Source organism: Sus scrofa, chromosome 6 (assembly GCF_000003025.6).
Source record: "Sus scrofa isolate TJ Tabasco breed Duroc chromosome 6, Sscrofa11.1, whole genome shotgun sequence".
Lineage (NCBI taxonomy): Eukaryota > Metazoa > Chordata > Mammalia > Artiodactyla > Suidae > Sus > Sus scrofa.
Window position 1 is genome coordinate 85,854,792 of NC_010448.4, and position 20,807 is coordinate 85,875,598.

The following is a 20,807-nucleotide window of genomic DNA, read 5'->3' on the forward strand; positions in this document are numbered from 1 at the left end:
CTTTTGGCCTCTGCCCCCAGCCTGTCTCTGCCCTCCTGACACCACGCCAGGAGTGACATGAGGACAGAGTTTCCCTTCTGCAGGCTCCTCTGATCCCATACCACTGCAAGTGCTTTGGAAAAGCAGAGTCAGAAGGGTCCTGCGTTACCCAGGCCTTGGATGACTTTACTGTGGGGACAGTTGCGGGCTGAGGAGATGGAAGTGGACTGTGGGCTCCCCAGAACTGTCTTCAGGGAGTGAGGAGAACACTAAGACTTTTGCAGAGGCTCTGGAGTGGGTCTAGAAGGGAAAACCTGGTCCACAGTCGCAGGTGTGGAGAAGCAGAAGGACCAGGCTGGGGGCTGCAGGGCTGCATCCCTCCCCCAGCTTGTCTTCCCTCTCCCAGCCTCTGTTTTCTGATATATAAAAGGAAGGGTGCAGATTGATTTCAGAGGTTGCTACTGAGATGCCAGGATTAAAAGAAGGGATTTACTGGCCAACAGACCTCAGTTGAAAGCCCAGCTTCACCACTTACCAGCTGTGGGACCTCTAGCAAGTTGCTTTTACCTCATTGAGCTTTAGTTTTCTCACTCATAAAATGGGGAAAATATTAGCACCTTCTCATAGATACTTTTTTTTTTTTTTTTTGGTCTTTCTGTCTTTTGGGGGCCATACCTGTGGCATGTGGAGGTTCCTTGGCTGGGGTCTAATTGGAGCTGTAGCCGTTGGCCTACGCCACAGCCACAGCAATGCCAGATCCGAGCTGCATCTGTCACTACACCACAGCTCATGGCAATGCCAGATCCTTAACCCACTGAGTGAGGCCAGGGATGGAACCTGTAACCTCATGGTTCCTAGTTGGATTTGTTTCCACTGTGCCGTGATGGGAACTCCAACCTTCTCATAGATACTTTAGGGCTAAGTAGATAACTCAGGTTAAGTGCTCAGTCCATAGCTGACATACTGGAATTATTGTTGTTATTGTTATTCTAAGATTAGCAGAGACAAGAAGTTATCAGCCAAGGCCAGTCAGGTAACAGTTCACAGAGAAGGCAGGGCTTGAGACATGTGCAGAATCCATCTGTTCATTCATTCACTCAACAAATACATATTTAGGGAGTTCCTGTCATGGCTCAGTGGTTAATGAATCCGACTAGGAACCATGAGGTTGTGGGTTTGATCCCTGGCCTTGCTCAGTGGGCCTTGGCTCTGGCGTAGGCCGGAAGCTACAGCTCCGATTCGACCCCTAGCCTGGGAACCTCCATATGCTGCAGGAGTGGCCCTAGAAAAGGCAAAAAGACAAAAAATAAATAAAAAATAAAATAAATAAGCCCCCAAAACAAAACAACAACAACAACAACAACAAACAAACAAAAAACCAAATATGCATTTAGGATTTGCATAGACAGGACATAGAGAAGAGGAGCAGGGAGGCTGGAGAAAGCTGGAGGCAAGTAAACCTGCCTCTTCTAGCCAATGATAAGGGATCATTACTTTTCTTCTTTGGGTTTCATTCCCTCACTGTAAAGTGGTGAGAAAAGTGAGCATAACTCTTACCTCCAGAAATATCTTAACACTTAGATATTTGGATGATCAGTCTGTCTGATGCCTTTCCTCTCCCAGCTCTGTTAATGACTGGAGTCATGATCTCAAGCAGCAGCTCCTTGAATACACCAGGCACACTTCAACCCCAGGGCCTTTGCACTTGCTGCTCCTTCAGCTCAGAACACTCTACCGCCCCCCGCTTTCATGACTTGTTCTCTCATCTCAATATTTTTTTAACTATACCTGCTCAGTAAGGCCTTTCCTGACTCTTCTATTTAACAATGTCCCCTGTACCTAGAAGAGTGCGCTATTCATAGTAGATACTCGATAACTATTTGTGGAGTGAATTTATGAATAAATGAAGCCTCTTCTCTCTGGGCTTAGCACTGTGCTGAGCACACAGTAGATTCTTAATAAATAATTGTGTGAGTAGTCATCATCCTCTCCATTTGCCAGATAATACTTTGGTTGGGTCAACCCTGAAGCCTTTTTGCCTCTGACATTTTCTGCCAGGGCATCAGTTTCAGCTGGAGTGCCCAAATCTTTTGTTCCTGAGCCTGAGCTATGCAGAATTTCTAGTTGGGACTGTTTGGCTGTTGGGCCCACATGGTTATTATGTCATTATTGGTAATTAGCATTTAGGCCCAGAGGATTGAGCTTTTTGTTTTTCAGCAGAAAATCACAGCAGAGAGCAGTGCTAGCCAGCAGAGGCCCAGGCCTAGAGTGGCTTCCTCTGCAACTGCCTCCCTCCCTAGCTGTGGGGTCCATGGCTTAGGGAGACCAAGACAGGTGCCCAAAGCTAGGGGCACCTGCGTAAGCAGCTCAACTGCTGTCTTCCCCAGGCAGCATTTTACAACGTTTCTTCTCCCCGACACCCTCGGCTCTCCATGCCTGGGCCTGGAATAGAGGGGGTCGCCATGTCCCTAGGGTATTTTCTGATGCCCAGGACTCAGGTATTATGCATGGAAGAAATAACCCTATGTTTAAGACTCAGGAGCCTGGGTTCAAGTCCCTTCTTAGCTGCCGAGTTGTTGGGGCCTCATAGGCACATACACTACCTTTTGCTGGGCCTCAGCTTTCTCATCTGTCAAACAGAGATAAAGAGATAAAGACACCTGCCTGGCTTTGCTAGGGAATAGTGTGCAAGGAGAGGGTTCTGGAGTCAGACGCACTTGGCTTCCCAACTGTACCCCTTCTTAGTTGTGTGACATTGGGCAGGTTGCTTCACCTCTGGTTCAGTTCCTAAAGCTAAAGAATAGGGTTAAGGGAGTTCTCTTTGAGGCTCAGTGGTTAACGAACCTGGCTAGGATCCACGAGGATATGGGTTGGATCCCTGGCCTCGCTCAGTGGGTTAAGGATACAGCGTTGCCATTGGCTGTGGTGTAGGTCACAGACACTGATCAGATCCGGTGTGGCTGCTGCTATGGCTGTGGCTGGGAGCTGTAGCTTCAATTCGACCCCGGGGACTTCCATATGCTGTGGGTGTGGCCCTAAAAAGCAAAAAAAAAAAAAAAAAAAAAAAAAAAAAGAATAGGATTTAAATAGTATTACTCTATAGGTATGTTGTGAGAACTAAAAAGGAAAATGTCAAGGATCTAGACACAGGGAGTGCTCTATACACGGGTATTATCACAGTGACCATCACAGAAATGCAGGCAATCTGTGAACCATAAGGACAGTACTAGCAATAAAGCCAGGCAGATGTAGGTTTTTGCTTTGTTTTGTTTTGCTTTTTGTCTTTTTGCCTTTTCTTGCGCTGCTCCTGCGGTATTGGAGGTTCCCAGGCTAGGGGTCTAATCGGAGCTGTAGCCGCCCGCCTACGCCAGAGCTACAGCAACGTGGGATTTGAGCCGTGTTTGCGGCCCACACCACAGCTCACGGCAACACCGGATCCTCAACCCACTGAGCAAGGCTAGGGAACGAACCCGCAACCTCGTGGTTCCCAGTCGGATGTGTTAACCACTGCACCATGACGGGAACTCCCCAGGCAGATGTAGGTTTGAATCCTAACTCTTTGACATTTACTAGCCAGGTGATCTTGGGCAAGTTTTTCACTTTTCTGAGACTCTACTTCCTCATCTGTAAAATGGGAATCATAGTTATACCTTTCTCAAGGGGCTGTTGAACAGGTTCAATGACATGTTGCATAAAAAGTACTGCAACGTGTCATCCCCATTTTATAGATAAGGAAGGGAGGAGTAGTGACTTGCCTAAATTCATACAGCATCTCCATGGTGGAACTTTGATTTGAACCCAGGTCTGCCTACCTCAAAAGCCCACAATTGTTTTACCTCTTTTTGCCATCACCTGAATATGGGATGATGATGGGGATGATCGTTCTTGGTGCTGCTGGCATCATCTCATTCATTCTGTGACCCCCAGTACCCACACACAGGAGGTGCTCAATACATGTGTGTTGGATAAAGGGGGGACCAGGGTATCTTCAGTTCCAGGGAGATTTGCATCCTTGGGATTCAGGATTTTTTTCTTCTTAGTTGGCAGCAGAGTAAAAATAAAAATAAACAATCATACGCAGTGCAGATGTCGGTTTGTAATCTGAAGAACTCTTTGGCTGATCCTTTTTGCCACCCCGTGTGACATCCTGGGTAGCCACCTCCCTTTGACTGGTTTGGAAATGCAAGCCCAGAGAGGGAGTACCGGATGAATATTTGTGTCCCGCCCCCAATTCACATTGAAGCCTTAATCCCAATGTTTCAGTGTTTGGAGATGGGGCCTTTGGGAGGTGATGAGGGTGAGATGAGGTCATGACAGATGGGCCTCATGATGGGATTAGTGTTAATGAGAGAGACGCCTGAGAGCTCCCCCTCTCTACGCCGTATGAGGACACGAGAAGAAGTGGCTGCCTACAAGCGAGGAAGAGAGCTCTCACCCGAATCTGACCAGGGTGGCACCCTGATCTTGGACTTCCAGCCTGTAGAACTGTAAGCAAATGAGTCTCTATTGCTTAAGCCACCCACTGTATGGTATTTTTTGGATGCAGCCCAAGCTGACTAAGGGAGAGGGTAAGTGACTTGCCCAGAGTCACACAGTGAACTTATTGCAGAGTTAAGGCTGGAACACATTCATAGTCATTTTTCGCTTTTTTCCCCATGGAAACACTCCCAGGCACTGGAAGGCTTAGAAATGGAGACCAGCTGAATGCTAGACAGACAGTTCAGGAACTGTCCTGCCGCCGCAGCTTTGGAAGGTCTTGGGGCATGTCAAACCTGGCCGTTTCTGGGTATCCAGTCTCCTCCTCCTTCCCCATAGCTCCTCCTCTGCCCTCTCTTAGGGGAGAGTTGGGCAGGCTGACGCTAGCAGGTTTAGAAGGGGCTCAGCTCGCTGGTGGCACTGAGCCTGTCTCCATCTTCTTGGGAAACCCTTTGGGACTAGGGGGGTTCCCTGCCCGAGGGGAGGGAGCTTTAAGCTTGAGTGAGCTGGAGGCTTTGCTGGATCGGGGCCATCAGGCTTACTCCAGCTAGTGCGTGAAGGGGGTTGGGGAGGGTCATGGGAGGTCAGATCTTCGGGTTCCTCCTTGAATGTCTCAGGGCTCCAATCAGAAGCCACGAAACCTTTCCCTGGGGTCCTGGGACAGATGTTGATATTGCTCCTTTATATCATTTCTGAAGTGCTTTCCTGCGAGTGACATGAAAGCGCATGGAACAGAGGGCAGTGGCATCAGACAGACTTGGTTTAAGTTGGGGCAAATCACCTAATATTTCTAGGCTGTAGTTTCTTCAGTTGTAATTGAGGCTAATAATACTTTGCAGGGTTGCTCTGAGGCTAAATGCATTAATGCATATAAAGTACTCAGTACGTGCCTGGCACATAGAAAATACCTAATAATTGCGGTGGTCATTATTTTTAATAATAACTTATCTCTAAGTTTCCTTCTGGCTCAGACAGTCCTAGATTTTTTGGCTGTACAGTTTAGCTTGGTGTCCAACTTTGGAAGAGAAACACAGCTGGACGAAGAAGAAGGCAGTGAACAGAATCTGTGGTAGGGGTCAGAGAACTTAGGGTCAAGCTTGGGCTCTGCCACCCCTGTGCTGTGTGACTTCGGGTAAGTCTCTTCCAGTTTCTGGACCCATTTCTCAATATGTTTAAGTGCAGTTTTGGCTTGATGATCTCTAAGGGCCTATCCTGTTCTAACATTTTGTGAATCTAGAGGCCTAAAGATATATCTTAGTAACCATGCACTGGGTCCTCTTTTACAATTTCAACCTCCTTCCCTTCTGCCCTTTGTTTCTTGGAGTGTCTTCATAGCAGAATGGACATAATTTGCCAGCTCCAATGTATGTATTTTAATCATGTTTAGTGTTTTGCTTTTTTTTTTTTTTTTTTTTTTTTGCTTTTACTGTGCACAGACAACTCTTTAAAACAGAGCTTAATGCAATTTTTATAAGCAAAGTGCATTCTATCAAAGAGGTCAGAACATGCTCTGTGTTTTCAAATGTGAAAGAGTATTCATTCAAGGTGTTGTCTTTTATTGCATCAGCTGATTTCTTTTGCTTTTATCTCAAAAACAACCAGCACAGGTGGCCTCGTATGCTGTGATTTTTAAAAAATATGCTTCAGTCAATGCATTTTTTTGGTCTTTTTTGTCTTTTTGTCTTTTCTAGGGCTGCTCCCTCGGCATATGGAGGTTCCCAGGCTAGGGGTCTAATCGGAGCTGTAACCACTGGCCTACGCCAGAGCCACAGCAACTCGGGATCCAAGCCGCGTCTGCAACCCACACCACAGCTCACGACAATGCCGGGTCCTCAACCCACTGAGCAAGGCCAGGGATGGAACCCGCAATCTCATGGTTCCTAGTTGGATTCAATAACCACTGAGCCACGACAGGACCTCCTGCAGTCAATGCATTTTAAAAAAAATGTGTCTGATTTAGGTAAAAGAATATTTGTCAAGTATCATATAAGAGAGAAAAATGTGGGAGTTCCCATTGTGGCACAGCGGAAACGAATTTGTCGAGTATCCATGAGGACGTGAGTTCTATCCCTGGCCTCACTCAATGGGTCGGGGATCTGGTGTTGCTGTGAGCTGTGGTGTAGACCAGCAGCTGTAGCTCTGATTTTCATATGCTAGGGGTGTGGCCCTAAAAAAAAAAAAAGAGAGAGAGAGAAATGAGAGATAACCTAAATGTCCAGCATTAGGTTCAATTAAATTATGGTATATCCACTTGAGGGCACTGTTAGAAATGGTGACACATATGCCATAATATATTGTTAAGAGAAAAAAGTTGGTTCTAAAACAATGTGATCTAAATTTTTAAAAAGCATTAGGCTGAACTATATGCAGTTGCTGATATTTGACCATTTTAAAACTGTAAAATCAGCAATTTCATGTGATTTACTTTAATACGTATAAACGAAAAAGTGTAAGGAGAGGTACTAGAAAGGACATCTCCCATCAAAACATTGATGGTGGTTATTTCTGATTGATGGTTTTATGGTGATTACCTTTTTTTCTTCTTATTTAACTATATTTTCTGTGAACACTTCAAGTACTACCACTAAAAATAATCTCCTAGAAAGACATAGTAGGTATAAATAGCAATTTTTCCACCCCAGGATAGCTTGTTTAATTTATCGTTTGTGTTTAAAAAGTCTTGGAGTTCCCGTGGTGGCGAAATGGTTAACGAATCCGACTAGGAACCATGAGGTTGCAGGTTTGATCCCTGGCCTTGCTCAGTGGGTTGGGGACCTGGCGTTGCCATGAGCTGTGGTGTGGGTTGCAGACGCGGCTCGGATCCCAAGTTGCTGTGGCTCTGGCGTAGGCCAGTGGCTACAGCTCCGATTAGACCCCTAGCCTGGGAACTCCGTATGCTGCAGGAGTGGCCCTAGAAAAGGCAAAAAAAAAAAAAAAAAAAGTCTAAAATGACTGCAGTTTTATGACCATGGGTGGGATGGAAAGCTCTACTCTTCGTGTACTTTTGGTATCAGGATTGGTTTTTATTCAGTAGTGACTGTTCACAACACTTTGCTGGTGGGCCCAGCTTTTCAAAGCCTTCTTCATCTCTTACCACCCCCTACAACCGACAAATGTTTTCCATGAGCCCAATCACTGGGGCTTCAGGCCAGCTGTGTCCCTAATCCGCCCACGTCCCAGATTTGGGAATGGCTCAGACTCCAACTGTTCCCCCACCGTACCCCCACCTCCCACTTTCTTCCAATCTCATCTCTTCCAGGTCATCGGAGGCCCCATCTATCCTCCCTGGCCTTCTCCCCTGGTCACCACCTAATTTCACCATCTAATTTCACTCTCTTCTGTGCAGCTGGTGTTTGCTTTTTGCTGGAGCTCAGTTTGCAATGGGAGGGATTAGGACCCTTTCAAATTGTCTTTTTTTTTTTTTTTTTTTTCCCTTAGTGCCCTTGACCGCTCCAGGGGCTGAGAGACAGCTTGCAGGGCCTGTATTCCCTAGGAAGGAACAGGAGGGGTGGTGGGGGAGGCAGCGGTGGGCTCAGCTGGCAGGCGGGATGGAGATGGCCCCTAGAGACCCCATCCTGGGGCTTGGAGCATGACATAGCCACCACCCAGATGTGAGCATGGAGCAGCAGGCAGGGAAGGAGCTGAGTCTCTTCCTAGGAAATTAGCTTCAGAGATGGTGCTTTGGACATTTACCCTGTACTCAAAGGCAGCCTCTGCAGGGTTCACTGGGACCAGATGTCTGGTTTGGAGGGGCCTCTTCTGAGAGGGCAGATGGGCACGGAAGTAAGGGTAGTTCCTCTGCCTTCAGATGGGGCATTACTTCTCCTCTCACCCCCTACTATGTGTTGGGCCTAAGAGGTGATGGTGTGTACCTAACTCATAACAAAAATCCCTCATGTGTGGATAGAACTTTACATCTCTAGGCTAAGAATTAAAATCCAGGACTGGAATGTAAGCTTTTTCTTTATGATTCTAAAGCCTGTGCCAATAGTTTTTGGTGTGGTGTTGCACGGCACAGCACTCTAAATTTAAAAGTGTTTTATATCTGCCTTATGTCTACCTATTTTCTGCTAGCCTAAGACCCCCACTTTTCTTCAGGGTGATGATTATTAAATACTACACACTCTAACCAAGCCTCTTTAAATATGATGTGTCATTGCCTAGCACTTCATGGCATAGAGAATATTGGCTTTCTTGCATCTGAATTTGCTGGATAACACAGCAGTGGTAGTGGAGAGCTGTCCTAAGACTGATCTTTGGGATTTATCCCTCTTGATACCAGATTTCCAAGTCTGATGGGTGGAGGAAGCCTCTGAGACACAGAGGTGGTAGAGCTAGAGCTCCATGAACCTGAGGACCAGAGTATTCAAGAACAGGCGCTTCACCCTTAATGCACAGAATGACTTTGGCTAAGTCCCCTGACCTTACAAAGCTCAGCTTCCTTGTGTATAACGTGGGGATAACTCATACATTCGTTCAGCAAATACCTATTGGGTGTGTACTGTTCTGGGAGATGAACAAGAGGACAAAGCCCCTGCCCTCCTGGAGCTTGCAGTCTAGTGGGACCAAAATGCAGCAATGTATTGAGAGGGACAAATATACAGTAGAAAGTCAGGTAGAAATGCCAGGAAGCAAAATTAAAGCAGGACAAGGGATGCTATTTTAGATAGGGTAGTCAGATGGTCCTCAAGGGTGTCTTAGGATGTTTCAGATGCATAATCATGTAAAATGCTTCAGCTCAGTGCTGACAATTGAATGCTTACCAAATATAACATTATTATGTCAGTGAGTCCCACACCTCTCGGTCCATATTTTAGTTTCCAAATAGCAATAATAATTAACACTTTGGTAGGTCTTAGTGTGAGCTGGATACTGTTTACGTATTTACTCATTTAATTTTCACCATAACTCTTATGAGGTAGGAATCGTTAAATTTCCCTTTCATGGGTTGGAAACAGGCACGAAGAAGGCCAAACAATTAGGGAGACTGAGGATTGAACTCAGGTAGTCTGTTTCTAGAGGCTGAGCTGAGTTGTGAGGGGACTGTGATTAGATACCAGGAGACAGCCTAGCTGGCATGTACAGGCTCTGAAGTCAGATGGCCCGGCTTCTTATCCTGCCAGATCTGAGTTTCTTCATCTTTAAAATGGAAATACCAGAACCTATCTTACTTTACAGAGACCATGCTTGAAGCAGAGCCTTCTTTCTGTTCACCTGTCCAGAGACCAGCCTGGCAGGGAGTATGAACGTTCAAGGGGCATCTGAAACTTCTGAAAGGAAATGAAGGCACATCAGGCCGTTGTCAGAGCAACCCTAAGTTCAGCTGGAGACAGACCTCCGAAGCTAAGTTTTCATGACTTTGAGGGTGCCAGGGCAGAAGTAGGAGCCTGTACGAAAATGCAGACGACAGCTGAAATCTTGGCATGGCTACAACACTCAGCTTCCATTTCAGGCCTTGCGCAGCTGCCAGGAGAGGTAAAGTCTCATCGAATGTCAGGGTTGGAATGGCGCTTAGAGATGGTCAAGCTAGTAGATGGGGAAACTGAGGTTCAGAAAAGCTGAGTGATTTACCCAAAGTCAGTGGGTGCATTGGGGGGGGCCGGTGAGCAAGGATAGCTTGGCAGTAACTTCCAAATCTCAGCCCATTACCTGACCTTCCTCGAGGAGGAAAGGGCGTCACCTTGGTTTAGGGCTCTAGCTGCTAAGTTCTCCACGTGGGTACCGCAGGAGCCGGGAACGCCCGGTGCAGACAGTGGGTTCAACTTGCGCGTGCGCACAAGCGTCCAGCCCCCTGCCTTTCCCCCCATTTTCATTCCCCTCCCGTCTTCCTACCGGCCTCGGGGGTGGATGGGGGGGAAGAGAGGAGCCAGAACTTGGTTTCAGCCAATGTGCTGGCGGGCCGTGGGCCCGGCCCCCTCCTTCCCTCGGCGCTACCCAATAGAAATTTACTACAATGTTGTGGCGAATAGAGGGGGAGGGGCGCGCGGGGCGGGCTGGCTGCGGGCCGGGCCGGCCTTGCAAAGCGAAGGAAAGGCGGGAGGGCGCGCGCCGGGGCCGCTTGCTCGCTCCCTCGCTCGCTCGCTCCCTCCCTCCGGCGGTGGGTTAGTCAGTCAGTCCGTCAGTCCGCCTGCGGCCGGCGGGCCCGCAAGCCGCAGAGGGCCGAGCCTCGGACGCCGGCGCCTCCTCCTGCCATTGTTCGTTGGGCGGCTGCAGCGGTGGGCGCGGGAGCCCGAGCCACCGGTGAGGCGAGGCGGCGGGCGCGCGAGCGGGGCGGAAGAGGGGGCGCGGAGCTGTCCCCGAGGGGACGGTCCTGGCGGCTGCGGCGGCGCGGAAGCCTCTTTGTCTCCAGCCCACCGCAGGCCCGGGCCGGGGCCGGGGGCGCGGGCTCCACGGCCTCCGCCTGTCCTCTGCACGCCGGTGGCTGAGGGGCTGGAGCCGGGACGCGGCCGGCCTGAGGGGAAAGAGGCGGGGGTGGCGCTGGGGGGAGCGTTTGAAAGTTAGGCTTGGGGTGCATTTTTGACGAGGGGAGATCGGTACCGTCTGGTCTGTCCGTCATTGTACAGTGGGCAGGAGCCCTGGAAGGGAACCAGATGAGGGCGAGTTGCAGGTTTCGGGTGGCGAAGGTGTGGGGTGCAGCCGCAGAGTGATTTCTTGGTGACGAGGTAGCTGGGCAGTCAGGATAAGTCAGGCGCAGTCTGAGGGGTGGAGGGAGCCTTGGAAGGACTTTAAGGCCTTCCCGCCATAGACCCCCCCACATCATTAAAAAAAATCCCCCAAGCCCGGGGGCCGTCTGCTCTCCCGCTGAGTCTTCTCAGGTCCCAGGGACCAAAGGGTTAAATCGATTCCCTGAGCTCCGTGACCTCCTTTTTCAGTTCGCGCATCTGTCGGCTTGGACATATTTCCTTCTGCTCGCTGGGTTGCCTTTACCTGTGGAGAGGCTGGAGCTAGGATCGCACTCCGAGATGCATCGCCAGGCTGTTTGTTATTCCTGGTGGGGCTTTGCCAAAACAGGTTTAGTCTTCCCTGGAACGGGCATTCTCTTGAGAAAGTGATCTCACGTGAAACGAATTGCTGACGGATTGGTTTCGGGCCACTTGATAGCGATTGCCATCCTGTTGTTTCTCTAACTGTACCCTACCATAAATGACTAGTCTGTGGAGACGTGTTTTTTTGGCATGTATTGCTGGTTGGGAGTTAGTTTTTTTTTTTTTTTTTTTTTTTTTTTAATAGATGGCAGAGCTTTTTTTAGTAGTCTGGGTGATTTCACAGCTGCTATTCTCTCCTTTCTTTTTTTAGGAAAGATTGCAAGAAATGGTGTTGTCTCCTGCCTCGGATATTGTTATAGTGAATTTATGCTCTCTTGAGGATGTATACTGTACTCCATGCTGTTGCTCATTACTATTTTCTGTGTTCTCAGTCTTGGCAATATTTTTAGTTGGTTTGACTTTTTTTTTTTTTTTTTTTGTCTTTTTGTCTTTTGTTGTTGTTGTTGCTATTTCTTGGGCCGCTCCTGCGGCATATGGAAGTTCCCAGGCTAGGGGTCGAATCGGAGCTGTAGCCACCGGCCTACGCCAGAGCCACAGCAACGCGGGATCCGAGCCGCGTCTGCAACCTACACCACAGCTCATGGCAACGCCGGATCGTTAACCCACTGAGCAAGGGCAGGGACCGAACCCGCAACCTCATAGTTCCTAGTCGGATTCGTTAACCCCTGCGCCACGACGGGAACTCCCTGGTTTGACTTTTAATCAAATACACACACACACAAGTATCTATCTTGTTTATATAATTCTTCTCATCCCAGTTTTGTTTTGTAGTATTAACTTTTACTCGTTACGGAAACTTGAGGTACTCTTCACTTCCTTTTCTGTAAGGTGGAAACCTTAAGTTCTTTGCCAGCTGACCATTTTGGTTTTATAAAGTAGTTTCTTGGGGTGTTATTAATAGAATCCGCGTGGAGTACATAGCAGAATGTATGGCACACAATAAGCACTCAAAAAATGACATTAAAAGTGGATGTAAAATGGCTGAACATCAAATTGCCTTGGTATCAAGATGCTAACTTAGAGTGCTTGCTACAGGAAGGTTATAATTAAGGTAAAAGGCCGTTATTCATATCCCTGGGGAAACTGAAGTGTGGTGTATATTTGCCCCTATTAAAAGTGAACTTACCTGCAGACCCAGGTTCAACATGCTAACCTTCAATTCCTCTTTCTTTTAGTAACAAAACTACACTATTTTTTCCTTGTATAGTTGAATTCAGGCTTAGAAATAAATGTTTTTAATCTTTAGGGCTCACTGAAATTCTCCCAACATTTATGCTAGTGTTTTATAACCAAGTGTTTTACAGGTAAGTTCCTGTATAATATGGCCCCCAATCTATCTTTCCACCTCAGTTCTCCTTATTACTTGTATTTCCAACTGAAAGACCTGCTCACTAATAACCCATACTTCCCGCTCTCTGTACCTTTGGTCAGGAGGTTCCATTTATGCTTGTCATATATATTCCTCCTGTTTTCAATTCTCTTAAAAATGTTCTAGCGAGTTCCCGTCGTGGCGAAGTGGAAATGAATCCCGACTAGGAACCATGAGGTTGCAGTTTCGATCCCAGCGTCACTCAGTGGGTTGAGGATCTGGCGTTGCTGTGGGCTGTGGTGTAGGTTGCAGATGAGGCTCAGATCTAGCATTGCTGTGGCCCTGGTGGGTGCAGCCCAAAAAAGCAAAAAAAGAAAAAAAAAAAAAAGAAAAAGTTCTATAATTGGTCATTTGAAGTGTGGGGGGAAAATTCCCTTTGTGAAAGGAACTTGATAGAATTCTTTGTTTTTGTTTTGAATTTTCTTTGAGCTTCATTAATATAGCCAGCCAGCTGAATTTTAACTGGTGTTTGTTAAAAGGATTTAGGTCCTAAGTGCCCCATCAATGTGTGCAGCTCTTAGTGGTAGATGGTGGCTGATGGTAGATTAAGAAAATGTCTTAGGCTTCCATTCTACTCAGAGCTAAGAAATCCACCAATTAACAAGGTTAACACTTGGAAACTTCTAGTTGTCCACAAATAGATTAAACTAATTAGAAGAAAGTTTTATCTTTTAGGTGAGTTTCTACTTGCATTCTGTGTCTTTTCTCCTTCTTGGTGGTCTAAGGGCCAACATTTCCTTAATGTTTGTTAAACATGCCAGTCATATTTATTGCATCTGAATAGTAGATATGGCAGACAAGCCTATATTTTAAAGTAGGCTTATCCTCAATATAATATATAAAATATGATATAACATATATAATTTTAACAGAATAGTACACAAATCTTTCTGGATTGTATCATGCCTCCTTTTTTTCCCTCTTAAGGAACACTTCTAAACTAATATCTAAATTAACAAATTATTTAAAATGATTTCCTGTCTCTGAAAAAAAATGATTGTGGCATTTTGTTGGGAGATATGACCTATGCATTCTTCCTGTTATTTTCTTTTGTCAGGTTTATGCCTCGCACTTAAAATTCAGCAGCGTGATGTTTTCTTGTTTGCAGCTTAACAAATTTGGAAATTACAGAGCCAGCCTTCCATTTTATTCCTTAGTTTATGGTCTTAATTTTAAACAGATTCATTTTATGGGAGATAATGTGCTTACAGTGCTATTTGGTTTCCTTCCTCCTGTTCCTAAGAAAGCTTTAGAGTTAAGCTTGTGAGAAGCATTGCCTAAAAGTTGCAGGACTCTTGAATTCTCTGCATATACTTTGATATGCTTACCAGTAGATTGTGATTTAAAATACACAGTCTGTGATTTGTGATGTGAATGATAGGGCTTGCTTATGTTGTTTTCTCTATGTCCAAATCTAATTTAATATCAGTAATTTGATTTTATAACTTTTGAGTATCAGTGGCCATGGGGGGCTGGATGGGGTTCTGAAGTCAAGAGGAGCATATGTTTATACATACAATCTGTTGCCTTGTTGTCTAAGAAGCAGGCCAGTGCAAGTGCTGCCAGTGTATTTTTCCAGGACTCTGTTCAAATTCGTGATTGGTCACATGCATATTCAGATGCAGATTCATTGCTACCTCTAAAGGACTTGTTTTTTTCCCCCATTGCTTGAGCATAGAATCACCTTATTTTATTTGTGAGCTAAACAATAATAATTCTAACAACTATTTTCTTATGAATAACTTTGCTTTTTTTCCCTCTGAATAAAGCCCTGGAGATAAGGGCCTTGTTTATGTCAAGAACCTAAAATTAGTAAGGTAATTCTAGCAGGTAATTGATTCATTGCATTTGTAATAGTTTTTAGAGAAGAGCTGGATTCCAAATATATGTTGATTTTTGTTTAAGTTTGTTGCTATGTCACTGGTGGCTTACTTTGTGTTCTTTTTTACCAGTGGGTTCATGGTGTGCTCAGTAAAATGCAGTGTAACAAATGCTCTGGTGTACACGCTGGGTTAGATTAGTATTTTGATTTACTATCTTGTTATTTAAAGAATACACAGGGAGAAGGATAAAGAAAAGAGCTAAACAATGAACAGCATTCAGAAATGGAGGTGTTGGAAAGGAGAACTTTGATATTTTATTTTGAGCGCTGATCTTAGAATTAACTGCCTCACTGACCCTACTTCAAATGTTGGTTTTAGGAAAGTTTTAGTGGGAGAATCTGATTATGATATAAGTCTGTTTACACTCATTGTTCTAATTATTTTTATTTTTTATTTTTTAAATTTTTTCTTATTTTTTGTCTTTCTAAGGCCACATGTGCGGCATATGGAGGTTCCCAGGCTAGGGGTCCAATGGGAGCTGTAGCTGCCGGCCTACACCACAGGCACAGCAATGCCAGATCTGAGCCGCCTCTGTGACCTACACCACAGATCCTTAACCCACTAAGCAAGGCCAGGGATCGAACCCACAACTTCATGGTTCCTAGCTGGATTCGCTTCTGCTGTGCTATGATGGGAATTCCTAATTATTTTTATTAAAGTGAGATTATACCCACCTTGGAAGTATTTGAAAATAAATTAGCTGCTTTTCGAGTGTTATTTATTTTTTTTAATTTTGTGGCTTTTTAGGGCCACACCCACAGCATATGGAAATTCCCAGGCTAGGGGTTGAAATGGAGCTGCAGCTCCCGGCCTACGCCATAGCAGCACAGGGTCCGAGCTGTGTCTGCAGCATACACCACAGCTCATGGCGATGCTGGATCCTTAGCCCACTGATTGAGGCCAGGGATTAAGCCTGCGTCCTCGTGGATGCTATTGATATTTTCTCTGAGCCACTATGGGAACTACCATGTTTATTTTATTATTTATTATTTTATTATTGCATTTATTTTTATTTTTTATGACTGCACCCATGGCGTATGGAAGTTCCTGGCCCAGGGACTGAATCCGAGCTGCAGCTGCAACCTACACCATAGCTGTGGTGCTCCCAGATCCTTTAACCCACTACATTGGGCTGGGGATTGAACTTGTGCCTCTGCGGCTACCTGAGCTGCTGCGGTTGGATTCTTAACCCACTGTGCCACAGCAGGAACTCTTATTATTGCATTTATTAAGACCAGTGCTCATTTTGCAGTTATCTCCTGATTATCTCTAACATATCTACTCTCTTCCTTCCATGGCTGAGGGCTCTTTGGGTTGTTTCTACCCAATTAATTTAGGCTCTCTTCTCTTATTCTCAATTTTTGGGGTGATGTCTGTTTGTAGAAATTAGCATTGTTTCTGAGCTATGTGGAGCAGAGCTTGAATAGGGTTAACGTTATCTTGGCAGAGTGGGTGAGAAGAGGCAAGATTGTCTGATAGAATGGATAGGAACTGTATTTATATTGATAAATAAAATCGGAGGAAGTAGTAGATGCTCTAGTATTATCTAATTCCATTCTATCTATATTCAATATATATCTATAATTCTATATTATAGTTGACCCTTAAACAATGCAGAGGTTAGGGGTGCTGACCCTCCACGCAATTGAAAATCTGTGTGTAGGAGTTCGTATCGTGGCTCAGCGGAAACGAATCTGACTAGTATCCATGAGGATGTGGGTTCAATCCCTGGCCTTGTTGCTCAGTGGATTAAGGATCCAACGTTGCCATGAGCTGTGGTGTAGACTGCAGATGCGGCTCGGATCTGGCATTGCTGTGGCTGAGGCATGGGCCAGTGGCTCTGGCTCTGATTCAACCTCCATATGCCGAGGGTGCGGCCCTAAAAAGACCAAAAAAAAAAAGCAAAAAAAAAAAAGCGTGTAACTTATAGCTGGCCCCCTGCATATGTGGTTCTTCTATATATGTGATTCTGTATCTGAGGATTCAGTCGACCTTGGATGGTGTAGTACTGTAGTATTTACTATTGAAAGAAATCTGGGTAAGTGAACCTGTGCAGTTCAAACCCCTGTTATTCAAGGGTCAACTGTATTATCTAATAATGTTATCTATTAACAGGAATAGGAACAGGAACACCTCAATTTCTTTTTTGAAATAGGTGGAAATAATAAGAGAAAATAAAATACGGTATAACAGTTAATTGTAATTTATAAATGCAACCTGACTCCTCTTTGTGCCTTCTGTCCTCTACAAAAATCATCCTAATCCAAACAAACTTTTGGTAGGCCCTTTATATGTCTGAACTGCAGCCCTGGACATAACATAGACTGAGGTTTAGTTACTTTCTACATTAATATTCACTCATAAAACTTTAATATTATATTTTAATAGCATTAAGTCATAAAGTTATGATATAAAAGTTTTGAGTGAGAGCCTCTTGGTGATTTAACAACAGTAAAGCATAGGATTGTTTTGAATTGGTTAAATTTAAGCCTGTGACCTGCCAGTGCAACAGAAATGTATGCTTTTAGTTATTTATGAATATGTAGGACTATGCCCAGGTTCAGTTATGATTGCCATTCAGCTGTTATATAATGCTTACATAAATTGAGTAACCGTATTAGAATCATTTTAACACAATGCGATCTTAATAGTATGTCTTAAAGAGTACATCAACTTCTAAGGAAATGCTGTTTTAATTTATATGTCAGGCATGTATTTCAATTAACTATTTTGCAATTCTACATATATTCAAGTGAAGTGTTTCACCTTGATAATACACTCGGTACAGATTTTTGAAATTCATTCTGCCATCCCACCCCCGCTAGTTTTGACCATATGGACACAGGCAGAACTGTCAGGAGCTCCAAGGATTTAAGCCCTCAAATTTTACCTGCCAACCATTTCAGCATGCAGTAAGGATGCATGGAAGGCAGCTTAAAGTGAAGGCTGCTTCTTTTTTTTTTTTGCTACCACCCACTTTCAGTTTCTTGTCCTTTTATCATTTTTAATGATTCAGAGAATCTACGCTGTTGCTAACTTACTACCTGCAGAGTCCTGTGAATCTTAATGGTATTATATAATTATATAAACCTTTTGCGTGGTATCATATGATGTTGTATATATGTCCTCCTACACGTATGTCTTTAGAGTAATTTCTTTCCATCTGGTGTTGGAAATGAGCTCTTTGTGAGGTTATTTTTAAATCTTCAAGCTTTCTGGCATCCTCAACACTTGAAATAGCACAATTGCTTTTGAAAGCAAGAAAATCCACATCGTATATTTAGTGTTTTTTTCCAGTGAAGATGTAAATAGTATTTTATTTAAAAAATCATATCCTGCGTTCCAGATGAGCAAAACATGTGTTTTATGTTTGGATAGTCTCCAGATAATTTTGTTAGTAAGAAATAATCAGTCACTTGTTGCCAAGTAGGTAAAAATCTTTAAAGGAGACGTATTTAAGGGAAAGGATGCCAAGAATAAGAGACCTGTTAGAAGAAAGAGATTTCAAAGATCTTTTATTTTCTGAAAGTTTATTGGTATCCTCTTCTGCACTCTTGCAGCATTTATTTGTTACATTCCAAATTTGTCATGTTATTTTATATCGTGCATAAAACTGGTGTTTCCCAATAAGATTGTCAGCTTCTGAGGTCAGATGGTCAATATCATGTCTTTCATTGCCCTCCCCAACTCTCCCAAACAGATATTGCTTAGTACAGTAGCAAGATACATAATATAGGGGACACACTAGAAGTGTAGTGAGAATGCAAATTCCAGGATAATTAAGATTTAAGACATGGGTTATAAATCTGACTGCTTCTCATTGCCTCTCTGTATGTGTGTGTATCATATTTTCTTGGAAATTAAGCTGCAGATATCATGACAGTTTACTCCTAAAATACTTCAGGATGCATCTCCTAAGAATAAAGACATTATTCTATGTAATTACAATACCATTGTCATACCTAAGCAAATTAACAATATTTACATAATACCAACCAATATCAAGTCCATATTTTAAAAAGGTTGATATCATCTACTCAGCAAGATTCATCCAATAATTCTTTTTTTTCCAGATGCTGTTTTTGTTGACTTCTCTTTGTAAGCTGTATTCTCTCAGAATTGTTAATGAGCACTGGTTAACAAGAAATATTTCGTAGGAGTTCCCGTCATGGTGCAACACAAACGAATCTGACTAGGAACCATGAGGTTTCGGGTTCGATCCCAGGCCTTGCTCAGTGGGTTAAGGATCCGGTGTTGCCATGAGCTGTGCTGTAGGTCGAAGGCGCAGCTCAGATCCTGTGTTGCTGTGGCTGTGTTATAGGCAGGCAGCTGTAGCTCTGATTAGCCCCCTACCGTGGAAACCTCCATATGCCTCGGGTGCAGCCCTAAAAAGAAAAAAAAAAAAAAAAAAGAGAGATGTTTAATAGTTAAACATCTTCGGTGTTTCGTGAAGTTGAAAAGGCTAGCATTGGGGTGCATGATTGCATAATGATCACAGCATCATATTTAAATAAATATCTTAAAAGAATATATTGGGTGACCAAATGGCAAGGTGTTTTTTTTTTTAATTTTGTTTTTAGATGCTTATTATGTCTGCTGTGCATTTTTATTATGTATGCAGCCTTTAAGACGGCTTCAGTGATCCCTGCCTCCTGGTGTGCATGCCTTTGTGTAAGCCCTTCCCTTTGAGTGTGCCCTGGACCCAGTGACTTACTTCTTTTTTTTTTTTTTCTATTTCTCAATGAATTTTATTACATTTATAGTTGTACAACAGTCATCACACCCCCCAGTGACTTACTTCTAATCAGTAGAATACAGCATGAGAGGTGGGATGTCACTTCCAAGATTAGGTTACAAAAGGCTGTGGTTTCTGTCTTGGACACACACATCTTGGGTCCTCTCTGGCTCTCTTCCTGTCACTCGGATTGCCAGCTGCTATATCCTAAGAACATTCAGGCAGCCCATGGAGAGGCCCACATGGTGAGAAACCAAGTCTCCCAGTAACTACTATGAAAGTGAGCTTGGAAGCAGATTCTTCAGGCAGAGTGGAGCTGTGAGAGGAGTGTAAACCTGGATGAGAGCTTGACTGCAATTTCATGAGAGACCCTGAGCCAAAGGCACCCAGCGAAGCCACGCTTGAATTTTTGACCCACAGAGACAGATAATAAATGCTTGTTGTCTTAAGCCACTAAGTTTGGGAGGTAATTTGTTGTATGACAACAGACGACTAATACATCTACCATTTATTAATTTAATAAATATTTATTGATTATCTGCTATTTACTGGGCACTGTCCTAAGTGCACTGGGACATAACAGTGAATAAAATAGATTAGGGATGTCTGTTGTGGAGCTGACATTTCAGTGGGAGAGGACAAATGATAAAGTATACAAATCAGGGATAAAATAGAAGATTTTAGTGAGGGTCAGGGAGAGCAGATTAAGGGGACAAAGAGTAAGAGAAGTGGGATGAGTATTTTAGGTAGAGTGATCAGAGACAACCTCTCTGATAAGGTGACTTTTGGGTAGAGTCCTGAATGATATCTGGAGAAGAACATTCCAGGCAGAACAGCATGTACAAAGGTTAAGCATGTTTGATGTGTTTAAGAAGCATGGAGTAAACCAGCATGGCAGGAGCAAGGTGGTCTAGGAGAAAATGGTAGGAGCTGAGTTCAGAGAGGTTGCAGGTAGGAGGAGCAGTTCCTTTGGTACTCCTAAGCAGTTCCTAGTTGGCTTATGCTGTAGACTTTGCATTTTCCTCTGAGATGGGAATTCTTGGGAGGATTTGAACAGAGAAATGGCATGATCATTCAATAATATGTATTAATTGATTACCCACAGTGAGCAAGACCTTGTGGGTATATGTGATTACAGAAATATAGGAGTTCCCATGGTGGTGCAGTGGTTAATGAATCCGACTAGGAACCATGAGGTTGTGGGTTCGATCCCTGGCCTTGCTCAGTGGGTTGAGGATCCGGCGTTGCCGTGAGCTGTGGTGTAGGTCGCAGATGCGGCTTGGATCCTGAGTTGCTGTGGTTCTGGCGTAGGCTGTTGG

The 20,807-nt window shown here is 44.4% G+C and overlaps 1 protein-coding gene across 48 annotated transcripts in view; it reads left to right on the forward strand.

The window, feature by feature from the left end:
- The window catches only part of EPB41 (erythrocyte membrane protein band 4.1), a 186,985-nt gene that overhangs the window by 12,254 nt on the left and 153,924 nt on the right, over nucleotides 1–20,807 (forward strand). For 2 of the 48 annotated variants that reach the window (XM_005653393.3, XM_021095709.1), the window contains exon 1: nucleotides 10,424–10,695. The exons of 42 other annotated variants lie outside the window; for them this stretch is intronic. The gene's annotated coding sequence lies outside the window, so the exon portion shown is untranslated. Of the gene's footprint in view, nucleotides 1–10,423; nucleotides 10,696–20,807 lie in introns of those variants that run through there. 4 more of the 48 variants (XM_013995826.2, XM_005653390.3, XM_021095705.1 and 1 more) reach the window with 3 other exon arrangements.